This window comes from Trachemys scripta, chromosome 2 (assembly GCF_013100865.1).
Source record: "Trachemys scripta elegans isolate TJP31775 chromosome 2, CAS_Tse_1.0, whole genome shotgun sequence".
In the NCBI taxonomy this organism is placed as follows: Eukaryota; Metazoa; Chordata; order Testudines; family Emydidae; genus Trachemys; species Trachemys scripta.
This window is the reverse complement of record NC_048299.1, coordinates 106,403,510-106,416,352: the sequence shown is the minus strand read 5'-3', so window position 1 is coordinate 106,416,352 and position 12,843 is coordinate 106,403,510. Positions and strand designations below refer to the sequence as shown.

Here is a 12,843-nt window from a genome sequence, read left to right as displayed (position 1 = left end):
CGTTTTCAGTTAGTAGTCCCAAAAAGGGTTGGAAACACTTTTTAAAAAATTGCTCCCAGTCAATAGGACCATGAAAGACTAATGCAGGCAGCTTGTGAAATTAAGAATCTCTAAAATTATCAATGCTAATAGTTATTTTTCCCTGCCATAACCCAGCCTATTTCAGTTAGATAGAATCCTAAAGGCCAAACTGACCTTCAATGCTTGCACAGCTCCCATTAATAGGAAATGCAGGTCATGTCTGAAGGAGCAATATGGCTATAAAACTCAACAGAGAGCAAAAGTGATGCAATGGAAATAATTACAAGTCAATAGAAAGAGGTTTCTTTAAAACAGATCTATTTTTCAGCTCCAGTAGCCCACTGAAAATGCAATATAAACATTAACCAGAGAACAACACTTTCTTATAAAAATATTAAACTAATAGATTGCAATACCTTAACACTAAATCTCAACACACCTTTGCTAATACAAATACCATAAACTTGTTACACTATTCCCTAAGGGCTAGACCCACAAAAGTACTTAGGTGCCTAAACCCCAGGCAATCCACAATATCCCTGCTTGGCTGCTGCCTAATCCTGTAGGTATCGCCACTCACTTGGTGTCTAAATTTCTGCTGTAAAAGTTCCCCAGGCACCTATGTCTCTCCCTCTGGGTACGTGGACTGCTGTTTCATTCTAGGCATGTAGATGCCTGTCTCCCACCTAAGCCCCATTGCATGCCACAAACTGGGGGAAGACAGGTGTGCCTCCACCTATCTCGTCTACAGGGCCTGATGTGGTAGGCATGGGCAGCTGCTGCCTAACTCCATACAAAAATGGCCAGAAGATGACCTCCCTTGTTACCTGTAGCCTGCTGATTAGGGTATGCAGTTAGGCTGTGGGTAACTGCTGGTTCAATTCTCCCCTCTACCTGATAAGAAGAGAGATTTGAACAGGTATCTGCCACCTCTCAGGTGAGTGCCCAACCACCAGGCTATGGTATAATCCAGTGGTTCCCAGACTTGTTCCGCTGCTTGTGCAGGGAAAGCCCCTGGCTGTCTGGGCCGGTTTGTTTACCTGCTGTATCCGCATGTTCGGCCAATCGCGGCTCCCACTGGCCGCGGTTTGCTGCTCCAGGCCAATGGGAGCTGCTGGAAGCGGCGGCGAGTATGTCGCTCAGCCCGTGCCGCTTCTAGCAGCTCCCATTGGCCTAGAGCAGTGAACTGCGGCCACTGGGAGCCGCGATCGGCCAAACCTGCGGACATGGCAGGTATGCAAACCGGCCCGACCCGCCAGGGGCTTTCCCTGCACAAGCGGCGGAACAAGTTTAGGAACCATTAGTATAACCTGATGTGGGGCTTTCTCAATTTCTGCCACTGAAGTTGTTCTACTTTAATTAAATATTAATTGGGTCAGAAATAGTGAGATCCACTCTAATCTAGTAGTTAGGACATGACCCTGAGAGGTGAGGCCTCACTATTCAAATCCCCTTTTATCAGGCAGAGGGAAGAATTCAACTTGGGGTCTCCCAAATAAGTACCCACTGGACTAAATGCTCTGAGGGTGGGACTTCTGCTTCTCCACTCCCCATCCTTCCCATTTTGTGTGGAGTTAGGCAGGTGCCTAACTCAATCTTGGAAGGAACTGTTTATGTTTCTAAACTGCCTGACTCCAGGAAAGGGGTTCCCAGCTGCGGATCCCAAGCAGAGATAAGTGCCTCCCTGAAGCTCAGACTCAGAAGCCAAACTACGATGCACCCCTAGCATTGACATCTCCCATTGGCTAGCTTAGGCAGTTCCTTGCCTAGTGTGTTGGCTTTTGTGACTTGCAGTCTAAGGCACCTCTCTCTCCCTATTCTTTGTATAGGGAGCCTAGATTCCTAACTCAGATTTTGTGGATCTCGTTGTTCAGTGATTTTTTTCGTGGTGCCTAAAAGTTAGACATTGCAATACCTAAGGCCCAGATCCACAAAGGGATTTAGGTTTTGCAATCCACTCTCTCTCTCTCTTTCTGGCCCAGTGCATGTTTAATTATACATAGTGGAACAGATTCAACAGGAGAGAGGCCTGCTCTAGAATACCCCATAGCTCAGTGGTTAGGGTACTCTTTCCCCCCCCCCCCCCCCCCCCCCCCCCCCCCCAAAAGGCGAGAACCCTGTGTTCAAATCCATTTTCCACAGCAGGCAGGGATTTCAAACTGGGTCTCCTACACTGTGGGTAGGTGGGCTAAAGGTTATAAGAGGGGTGACAACAGCTCTTCCTATTTGTGAGAAGGAACTTAAGTGCCTAATTCCTGGAGATGGGTCATGGCTGTGGATCTCAAATGGAGGGACATGCTTCCCTCTGGCCTCAATTTAAGTGCCTAAATCTCTTTGGGTGGTCCTTAGGCCCACACCCCTCATTGGCATTCTCTATTGGCTATTTTAGGCTCAATATGCTGGCTTCTGTGAATCCCATTCTTAGGGCTTGTCTACACTTAAAAAGTCACAGCAGTACAAATGTGCCACTGCAGCTGCACGCTTCAGTGTAGACACTACCTACACCAACAGGAAGGATTCTTCTGTCAGCAGAGGTAATCCACATCCATGACAGGCAGTAGCTAGATCGACGGGAGAATTCTCGTTGTCTAGGAGACTTAGGTCGGTTTAACAACGTCGCTCAGGGGTGTGGATTTTTCACACCCCTGACCGATGCAGTTAAACTGACCTAATTTTCTAGTGCAGACCAGGCTTTAGGCACCTAACTCTCTCCATGCATTACCTAGAAAGGCCTAGGCAACTAACTGAGGCCTGTGGATTCCAAAAGCCACTAGGTCCCCTCTGGTTAGGCCAGAGCTTCCACAGACCTAGAATTTAAGAACAGACAGTTGGAGTCCAACCACTACGGAACCTTTTTATTCTATCATCCAACCCTTACCTCTTAAAGAGGCACATTTCATCTAGTGATTATCTTAAACATATTCTGGAATGTTTCCAAAACCAGGGCTGTATATAACCATCAACTGTGAATGACAAAAAATATTGAGAAGTGTGATTCTGCAAGTACATGTTCATGGTCCGTTTTAAAATCAACATCTGTAGAAGTCTATATAGATTCGGAACTTGCATGGCTTGTCTCTCATCTTCAGTAAATCCTTTTGAAGAGACGAACTTCCAAAACCAGTGATTTGGAAGCATAGATACTTACAGTGGCCCTTTTAAAAAGACCCGAGTTTCCTCCTGGAAAGAGAGTCTACAGCAGTGATATATACCAGGAACAACAGGTAGCAAGGACTTTTACAATTACAGAAAAGAAAATAACTCAGGTTATGTGCTATATTAATTGGAAAGGGGAGCACAAGTGCTGAATGAGGAAGCTTGGAAGGAAAACATGGATGGAATCACTAGAAAAAAGGGGACAAACAACTGCTGATGTTCTTAGCGTAGCAAATCTAGCAGAGAACGATCTAATTTTATATCTGTAAAGCACTTAGCACATTTTTGGGTGATGTAAACAATTTTAAAAGCTTTACATTGTTTAAAAAAATTAGAAGATTTATTGTTTACTGTGATTCTAATATTTTCTTCACTCAGGTTTTGATTTGAAGACTAGATTTTTAAAGAGGACATTGAAACGAGCAATTTAGAAACGTATGCAAGCAAAGATGTGTGTGCAGGGTAGGTAAAAATCAATGATTTAAAAAAATAATAAAAGAAAATCGGACTTTTTTTTATTTAAATTGATTTTTTTGATAAAATGCTTTTTGAGGAAAATACCTATCTAAAGATAGTTTTAATTAAGATACATTATAGCTCAAAGATATCTCATCATGGAATAGGGATTATTAATTCTATAGCATGAGAATATATATTCCTGTAATGTTTTAAGAAAAGTTTTGTAAAGGAGTTTTAGTAGTTCATGGATTAGGGACCTAATCATATGGAGTTCCAGGGGCTTATGTATAGATTATTTAGGTTAATCTTTCTATCTACCCAATGAGACTCAGTGCTCAGTCTAGAAGATACCATCAGAGATGATTAGTTTTGCAGTTCTCAAACTGTGGATTTATGTCTCCAGAGATAACATGCTTGTTAACAGCAAAAAATGTTTTAAAATAAATAAATAATATATAGAGGTGAGAAATAACAGACCTCAGCCTTATTGTCCCTCTGCAAATTTGTGTACACAGAGTCAATCCCTTACCTCTCTCTAAAAGTGCAAAGTTTCAAAAAGTTCAATGAACAGAAGATTGTTGGGGGTGGAATAGATCTGGACAAGGAGAAGAAGTCTGGAGATAAATGTGAGAAGGGAGGGACAGGCAATAGAAACAAAAGTGAAACTGTTTGAGCAGCATATTCCAGAAGTCTTGAGGTCTTTCTGAATATAGAGCCTTCATTGATTTGAGATCTACCATACCATTCTCTCTCTAGAAGGGAAAACCTATAATGGCAGCAGGCCGTAAAAGAGACCCAGTTTGGGAATAAAAACCATTCAAGAAATATATGTTTCCTGATGAGTTTTTAAAGAAAGTCACACCAGTGAACTGGTGGAAGTCACTTAAGCACTTGGATTCAGAGACTGTTGAAGTGATAATCTCACTTTTAACAGCAGTAGCTTCTTCTGCTGGTGTAGAAAGAATATTTTCTTCCTTTGGACTAATTCATTCCAAATTGAGAAAGCTTGTTTTTCTTTTCCAGATTATGAACAAACAGGAAAATGAAGGTGAAGACAACTGAGTTAGCTGCAGAAGCCAATATTTTAAGTTTTTTATGTTAACCTGGCTGACATAGTCAATTTCATTTAATTTTTTTTTAAATATTGCATGTAACTATTTTAGTTCAAAACAATTTTAACAAAAACAAACCTGATTTAAAAAAAAACTTGAATGTTTAACTCAATTCAAAAATCGGTATGCTTGTTTTGTTAAAATATTATATGTTTGCTGTTGAAGAAAAAAATCCAGAATACATAACATTGTTGTTTTAGTTAAATAAAACAATTTAAATGTCTGTCTGGTGATGTTCTCCTCCTAATACAGCATGGCAAGAAAATCTTCCAAATATTAATGATTAATTAACCTGTTGAATTGGAGCTAGTTCACCTCCCAATGGCTTCATAAATATCTGCTTCAATTACCTTTGGTAAATGAAATAACCAAACAATCATTCATTTTCTGATATAGCTGTAAAACTAATCTGAAAAGTTTTCAAAATAAATCACTTAAAAATATATAGTGTGTACCTTCTAAAAATGAAACCTACATCTAGCTCTGAGTTGTGAAGAATATATATTAAGGTTATAACAACCTAGAAGAATGCACTTTTATGTAGAAATCCATGATTAAATCGAGTCTTCCTGACTAGTGATTTAAATCATGTAAATCAAATCCACCCTGAAAAAACTAGAATCATTTTCAGAATCCCTGTTCCAACTGGAAAATATCACTGTCTAATGACTTGCTTTACTCTTTGGAGTATCTTTCCAGTTGAATTAAATGCTCTCTACATAAAAATTTCACTACCTGCCGTATGTGTAAAAAGCCCTAAACCTGCAATGAGCTTTGTATGGGTAACTCCCCGTGCTTGGGCAGAGATCTATGACTGCAATGGGGTTCCACATACTTGCAGGGGTTTGTCTCTACAGAACTAAATGCTGGATCAGAACCTTATGGAGTAATGCTAAAACAAGACTTTCTTCTACTCCATATATAATGATTGCACACTACATCGATCAGCTCCCTTCTGGAGCTACAGTAACCTGCTGCACACAAGTGCGCCTGTACACTGACTTAACTGAGGCTGAGATGGCAACGATTATATAGAAAGTGCCATACGTGCTGATCATCTTACTGTGACATCTATAGAGTATGCATGCGCAAGTACAATATCTGCCTGCAAACATGTGTCACTTTGAAAAACTAGTCTAGAAGATTACATAAAGATATTTGTGTTGCATATATTAAAAATACAGTTGCAGTTTTAGGATCCAAAACAGACTATGGCCAGTCCATCTGTAATGCCTTGAGGACAAGTATCAGGGGGTAGCCGTGTTAGTCTGTATCTACAAAAACAACAAAGAGTCTGGTGGCACCTTAAAGACTAACAGATTTATTTGGGCATAAGCTTTCGTGAGTAAAAACCTCACTTCTTCGGATGCCTTGAGGACAATACGTCTGTCTCTTCCCTATACGTTCTTAACTTTTTGTGCCAAAGAAAGTGCATGTTTGAAAAAAAAAAATCTTTTTTTCCTCCAATCTGAAAAAATGTATGTGCAAAATATATGTCTGACAGCTGCTTCCAGTTACACACAGTATGCAAAGGGTGCGGTCGAGCGCAGGCATATTGAGTGTTCTGCTCACCCCCTATGGGTTGTCCTGCATCACAGCCAAAACCCTCCCCTGAAACACCCTGCCCTCAGTCTCCGGATAGCCAAGGTGACGCGCAGCTATGAATACAGACTAATATATGAATATCATACAGAATAGCTTTATATGCTGCCTCCATAACACTGCAACTCCACCCCTCCCAGCCTCACGCCACTCACCTCAGGCACATCGGCACCTACTCGCCACCGCGAGCCGGGCAACCCCCCGCCCGCCAGTGGTGCACCACGTGGCTACTCTGGAGATCCGGGTTACCGGTGGGCGGAGCCGGACGGGTGGAGGGCGGAGCCCGGGCCGGGACAGCGCGTGGGCTCCGCCTTTCACCGAGCCAGGCGCAGGAGACGCGTTCGCGCGCCGGAGCCGTTGCCACCCCTTCCCCCCACCCCGCGAGGAAGCCGCCGCCCCCGGCCGGCCATGGAGACGCGGCGCTGAGGAGGTCTCCGGAGGCAGCGGCGTGCGGGAGTCGCGGCGCTCAGGAGCAGCGCCGGGGGGCGGCGGAGGGGTCCGGCCAGGCGGCCTGTGTGTAACTGCCTCGCGCTGCGCCCGGAGCGGGGCTCCCGGTGGCCGCGGAAGGAGGGGGCCGGGGCGGCGGCGAGCAATACGGTTCTGCTGCGCCGCGGGCCAGTTTCAGGCGGGAGCGGCCGCAGGCGCCGGGACTCGGGGTCTCCGCCGCCGCCGCTGCGAGCCGGGAGGCGGAGCCGGTATCAGCCGCGCCTGAACTTTGCGAGAGGAACGGAGCTTCCCCCCGTCCCCCGCCGGGCACCGGCGGAGTCACCCCGCTGATCGCTCCTCGCCTCGCAGCTGGTGCCCCCCGGCCGGGCGCGCGGACTCTGCGCTGTGACCGGAGCAGTGGCTGCTCCTTTCTCCAGTAGCGGCTTCCCGGGGCCGGGGGGCTCGGCGCTCTCCGGGCGGCTGCTGGTACGTCCCCCGGGTGTGAGTAGCGCGGCCGGGAGGACCGGGGCCATCGCTCGCGGACCAAGTGCCGAGGTGAGTGAGGCTTTGGGGAGGGGGCTGCTTCCCCCGTCCGGGGCCGAGCGGGGGCGCTGGCTCGGGCGCTCACCCGCCTTGAGGAAACGAAAAGAAGAAACTGGTTCTCGTTGTGGTTCCCCTCGTCATTGCCGGGGAACCTCAACAGCCGCTGCTCGACACGGATCCGCTGGGGGTGAAAAAACCCACTCGTCCTTTGACTGGGGCTTGCAGGAGTGCTCCTGTGAGAGGGGACCGGGGGCGTTCAGGGAATGGGGGACTTGCTACTACGGGCACGGAACTTGTTCTGCGCCTGGGGTCAGGAGAGTAACAGCTGCATCCCCCAGCTCTTCCCCTTTGCACCACTGTCACATGAAGTTTGATCACTTAATGGTTATTACATAATGTGTGACTAATATTTCTGACTCTCTTATCCAGTGGACTCTGAGGCAGGTTTGTTTTATTTCCTTTTAATTCATAAAGCTGAAGAGGATAAAAAGAAAAGTAACGCTTTCGTTTTTGGCAGTTGCTTTAAAACAAGTTAGTTTGCATGTGCCCCCATTGATTATTTTAATAGTGGGCGAGTATTTTTTAAGAAAGACGGACCTTTCTTTTTTCCCCAGACTTATTACTAAATATGGCCAAATCTTTTAGGTCACAGTAGCTCGTTGCTTTCAGCAGCATCCAGAACCTGTAACTGCTACACTTCTGGGGGTGAGACACCAAATAAAGGCTGTCTTTCTGTGCAGCAGCTGCTTTGGAAAATATTTTTTGTGGGAGTGAAAAAAGTGAACCAGAATTTTCTGTTCTCCGTATAAATTGTGTTGGTGCTATATGAACTGTAAATTTACAGCAACCAACAGCTGTGCAAACCAAAACTATGTACCTAGGTATGTATTTTATACACTCTCTTACTCCTCACTGGGGATCCTTTGCAAAAACAGTGGCAACTGTGCTGCCTGTTACATTTCTGACTTAGGGCACCAGAGAATCCATTTTTATTGCAAAAGCTTGTTCATACTGGAGGAAGCATTTCACTTCCCACTGCCGGCTTCATCATTTTCTGGGGTTTGGAATTTTATTCAGGTTCTTCATCTAATGCTGGATTGTTACAGTTTAGTAAATGGTTTTGGTAAGACTGTATAAGATTTCAATATATATTTATCAGTTTTGTGACGTTGGCTACAAAATCTGAACACAAGTCAGCAGGCAAACATTTTTAGAACCAGTGGTGTTAATAATAAATATTGTAGATGCACTGTTAACAGGAGGTGATGTGAATGATATCCTTGAAGCTTTTTCAGCACAGCAAGGGCATGCATCACTTCTGAGGTGAGACTTCTGGAATCCAGGAGCTAGAGTGTTCTTGGAATTTTATTATTGAGCACTCTTTTCAGACTGGTAGATTATGTAAATAAAGATACTTGAGATGGGCAGTACACTTTAGAGATGTAAATAAGTGTGGTGGAAATTCCATAAGTACTGTATGACAGGCATTGAATGGTTCAGTTTTGAAGTGGTGCAGCTGTTTTACACATACACTTTTTAAAATGTCCCTGTCATCTCAAATTAGATTTGTTGAAAGGTATCATGGGAACAACTCATTTTTGAAAGTAGCTAGCCAGAAGGTGGTGGTGAATCTTGTGTGCCAAACTGTTGTGCGGGCAGAACAGGATGCTGCTATCTCATCAGTGAAGGCTATTTGTCTTTGCTACCCTTTCATTTGGCAAGGCTAGTATTCAAGAGCCCATGTATATGTAAATCTGCATGTTACATTTTTTCCCATTTAAGAACCTTCAATTGTTCTTTATTTCCCTCAGAAAATAAGAATAAAAAGTGTGTATGGATGGGTGCACATCTAATAAATCTTAGATCACTTATTTTAATTACCCTACACATTTGATGAATTCGTTTTTTTATCAGTTAAATATAAAAATTGAGTGGTTTTGTATTTTAAATTTGTTTTAGTAACATTAGTACTGTAAAAGGTATTGGGTTAATAGCAGGCTGAAGTCATCAGTTCACAGCACCAATACAGTATAGACATCAACACTGCAGTCTTCCCCAAGTTGGTTTGTCAATGCACTTCTACATTGAACTACAAGGATGATCTCCACATACTTGGTTGCTGTAATCCAGGGGTGGGCAAACTTTTTGGCCCAAGGGCCACATCAGGGTTGCAAAACGGTATGGAGGGCTGGGTAGGGAAGGCTGTGCCTTCCCAAACACCCTGGCCCCCACCCCCTATCTGCCCCCTCCCACTTCCCGCCCCCTGACTGCCCCCCTCAGAGCCCCCAACCCATCCAATCCCTGCTCCTTGTCCCCTGACCGCCACCCCTTCGGAACCCTGCCCCCTATCCACACCCCTGCCCCCCAACAGGCCCCCCTGGAACTCCCATGCCTATCCAACCTCCCCATCCCCTGACCGCCTCCCAGGACCCCCTACCCCTAACTGCTCCCTGGGACCTCACCCCTTATCCAACCGCTCCCTGTCCCCTGATTGCCCCCAGGACTTCCTGCCCCTAACCGCCCCCCGGGACCCCACCCCCTTACCATGCCACTCAGAGCGGCTGGACTGGCTTATTGGAAGGCCTGGGAGGTGGGCGGGGTGCAAGCTATGCAGCCTGGGCCAGAGTGCTCCCAGTGTGGCTATGGGGGAGGGGAGACAGTGGGAGCGGGGCCGGGGGCTAGCGTCCCCAGCTGGGAGCTCAGGGGCCGGCCAGGATGGTCCTGTGGGCCGTGGTTTGCCCACCTCTGCTGTAATCAAACACAACTCCTTTTGAATTCAGTAGGAATTTTGTGAGAGTGCACTGGATAGGATTTGGCCTAGAAATTAAAACTAGAATCTGGCTTTCTCTGCTTTTTGAAAAGTGTTTATTTGACTATCTCTATTTTCTAGAACTATAGAAGTTTGTAATGGCATTAATGTTATAATATTGCCATTATATTGGATTAGGTGACTATTTTAACTGACAGTATAAAAATACTATTGCTTCTTTAAAATTCTGAATTCTCATCTTAAAGTCTTTTATCCTCTTTATTACTAGCAAATATCCAATGTGTTCACGTCTTTCTCCTAAAAGTAATTACTTAACTATTGCACATTCATCCTTAATTTGTGGAATGAAGTCTATTAATTCAGTAAGGTCTCCAAATATCTTCCAGGATTTTAGGAAAGTGTAAGGAGCTAGCAAGTTCAGTGTATTGATGCTTGAAAATTTAAAAAGCTTAAGACATACGAAAATCACATTTTCAGGATGGAAGTAATACTTTAAAAAAATGGTACTTCAGTTGATGAAGGTGAAGGTTGGAAAACTTCGCAGGCTTCCTGTGTGTGTGTTAAACTCTTGCCGCTAGCTCGCAATCCAGATTCTCATATCTTGATACATCAATTTTACCTTCAAGTTTTTAGTACATGTTTTAGTCCAGTAGTGCTGCTAGAGTTCAGGGCCTGTTGATCCTTAAATTTTCTTAAAAACAAAAAAACCTTTTAAACAGTTCTATTTAAATTCGCATTGGATTTAAACTTGTCATGGAAATTGACATACTGGAGCCTATCCATAGTTGATCTAGTCCAGTATGCAGTCTCGGACAGTAACCTGCACAAGATGCCTTATAGGAAATGTAACATCTCACTGTAAGCACATGTGGGATAATGTGTGCCACTTAACATTTCATCCTCCTGTAATAGATTGGCTTAAACCCTGAAGAATGTGGGGTTTTATATCCCTTTCAAAAATGTTAGCAGTAACTATTAATTCGATATGTACATAAATGTCCAGTCCCTCTTTAGATCTTCCTTCATTTTGGCCTCAATGACATATGGCACTGAGTTCTGACCTTCAATTTTGTATAGTGTGAATAAGTAATCCTTTTTATGAGAGTTGAATTTGCTGCCTTTCATTTTCACTGAACATCCCCTACCCTTGTGTAAACGGCTCATAAATATGTGTACTTATATCATGTCCCTTTTTTAGTCTCTTCATATGAGTTTTTCTGTACCCAACTCATTTTTGTCAGCTTTTTTTGACCCTCTTGTTATCCTGCAATATCCTTTTTGCTGGCGCATGCAATATTCCAGATGATTGAACCATTAATTTATATAATGACATTATTTCAATTTATTTTCTCTGTCACATTCATGGGGCATCCTAATACCTTATTTGTCTTTTTTTTTTTTTTTTGAGTAGTTTCACATTGTGTAGAGGTCGTCCTTGAGCTGTCCAGAGATGCTCAGGTCCGTTTCCTGAGCTGATAGTTAAATTAGAACTCTGTGGATTGTATTAGTAATTCAGTTTTTTCTCTTATTACTTTGCATTTATTGACATTGAACTTCATCTGCCATCGTGTTGTCCGTTCACCTAACTTGGTTAAGATCTCTCTGAATTTCCTCAATCCTCTCTGACTTTAACTAACCTAAATAATTTTGTCATCTGTAGGCTTTGCTATATCACTCCTTACCCCTTCTTCAGGATTGTTAATAAATATATTAAACACTGCTCCTAATGTATATCTGCCCAGTATTAACCTTTTTCCCTGTTTAAATTTGTCCAATTATTCATTGTCTTAGCTTCCTATTTCTTATCTAGGAATAAAACAAGCTATTAAAACAATAATTCTTGTGTGAAATCAGCTTCTGCAGTATTGTAATCAAACTTTTAATTTAATTTAATTAACTTGATATTAACTTTCTAAATGTAATTCTCCAAAATAAAACATGCATAAACCATGTGACTTGTTACATCATAAAGGTATTGTGATATGCCCTTCTTCCAGTTCCCCTGAAGTCTTTTTTTCTTTTATAATCTTTGATCAAATTTAGTCCATTATGTGGAATAGGCCCATCATAAAATCAAAGAAATTGATATAGTTTGTTAGTATATTAAAGAGCTGGTTAACATTTCCATTACTCGCTTTTTTGATTATTTAAATATATGGGTTTATGGAATAGAGTACAAAGATTCTTAAAGAACATCTTTCACCGAAAATAGAAACCACTAACTTTCAAAATCGCATAAATATTTTTATATATTCCTGTAATAGCTGTGAACTCCTTCAGGAGTTTTAATACATTCAAATGAAGGTCTGACTCTAATCCACTAACAGGTATTTGTTTATATTCTGAAACCCTGGTTGTAGGTGACCAAGAGCAGTTTATATTTCCACAAAGGAAGTTTTAAATCCTGATCTTTTGTCCCTTTGGTTGGAAGGCCTGGGGAACTGAGTATCTGGTTTAGTGCTCCTTGTGGCTGATTTTTAAAAGATGCTGTCAATGTGAAATCAGTCAAAATAAATAAAACATTTCAGGTTCATACATTAACATTGATTCCTCTCCCAGTTTTTGTGGCAGTACAATCACATTTTCCAGTTCTTACAACTTTTTGCCTCCCTTCTGTGACTATGGGAGAACACAAACAGTAGAAACTGACTGTACAGGGGAAATAGTGAGGCAGATAATACAAAAATATTTGTGAAATAGCCAACTTTTTTCTTTCAGTTACAATAAGCTTGGGTTGACTGTAAGATTTTTATT

At 42.9% G+C, this 12,843-nt stretch overlaps 2 protein-coding genes across 4 annotated transcripts in view; one reads left to right on the top strand and one right to left on the bottom strand.

Annotated features, from left to right (window-relative positions):
• INO80C (INO80 complex subunit C) overlaps window positions 1-6,558 on the bottom strand; it is an 86,991-nt gene extending 80,433 nt beyond the window's left edge. The window contains exon 1 of the mRNA XM_034761372.1: window positions 6,506-6,558. The gene's annotated coding sequence lies outside the window, so the exon portion shown is untranslated. The remainder of the gene's footprint in view (window positions 1-6,505) is intronic.
• A 107-nt stretch (window positions 6,559-6,665) lies between these two features.
• Window positions 6,666-12,843, top strand: part of GALNT1 (polypeptide N-acetylgalactosaminyltransferase 1) — a 204,066-nt gene continuing 197,888 nt past the window's right edge. For 2 of the 3 annotated variants that reach the window (XM_034761365.1, XM_034761364.1), the window contains exon 1: window positions 6,667-7,331. The gene's annotated coding sequence lies outside the window, so the exon portion shown is untranslated. Of the gene's footprint in view, window positions 7,332-12,843 lie in introns of all 3 variants that reach the window. The other variant, XM_034761367.1, reaches the window with a different exon arrangement.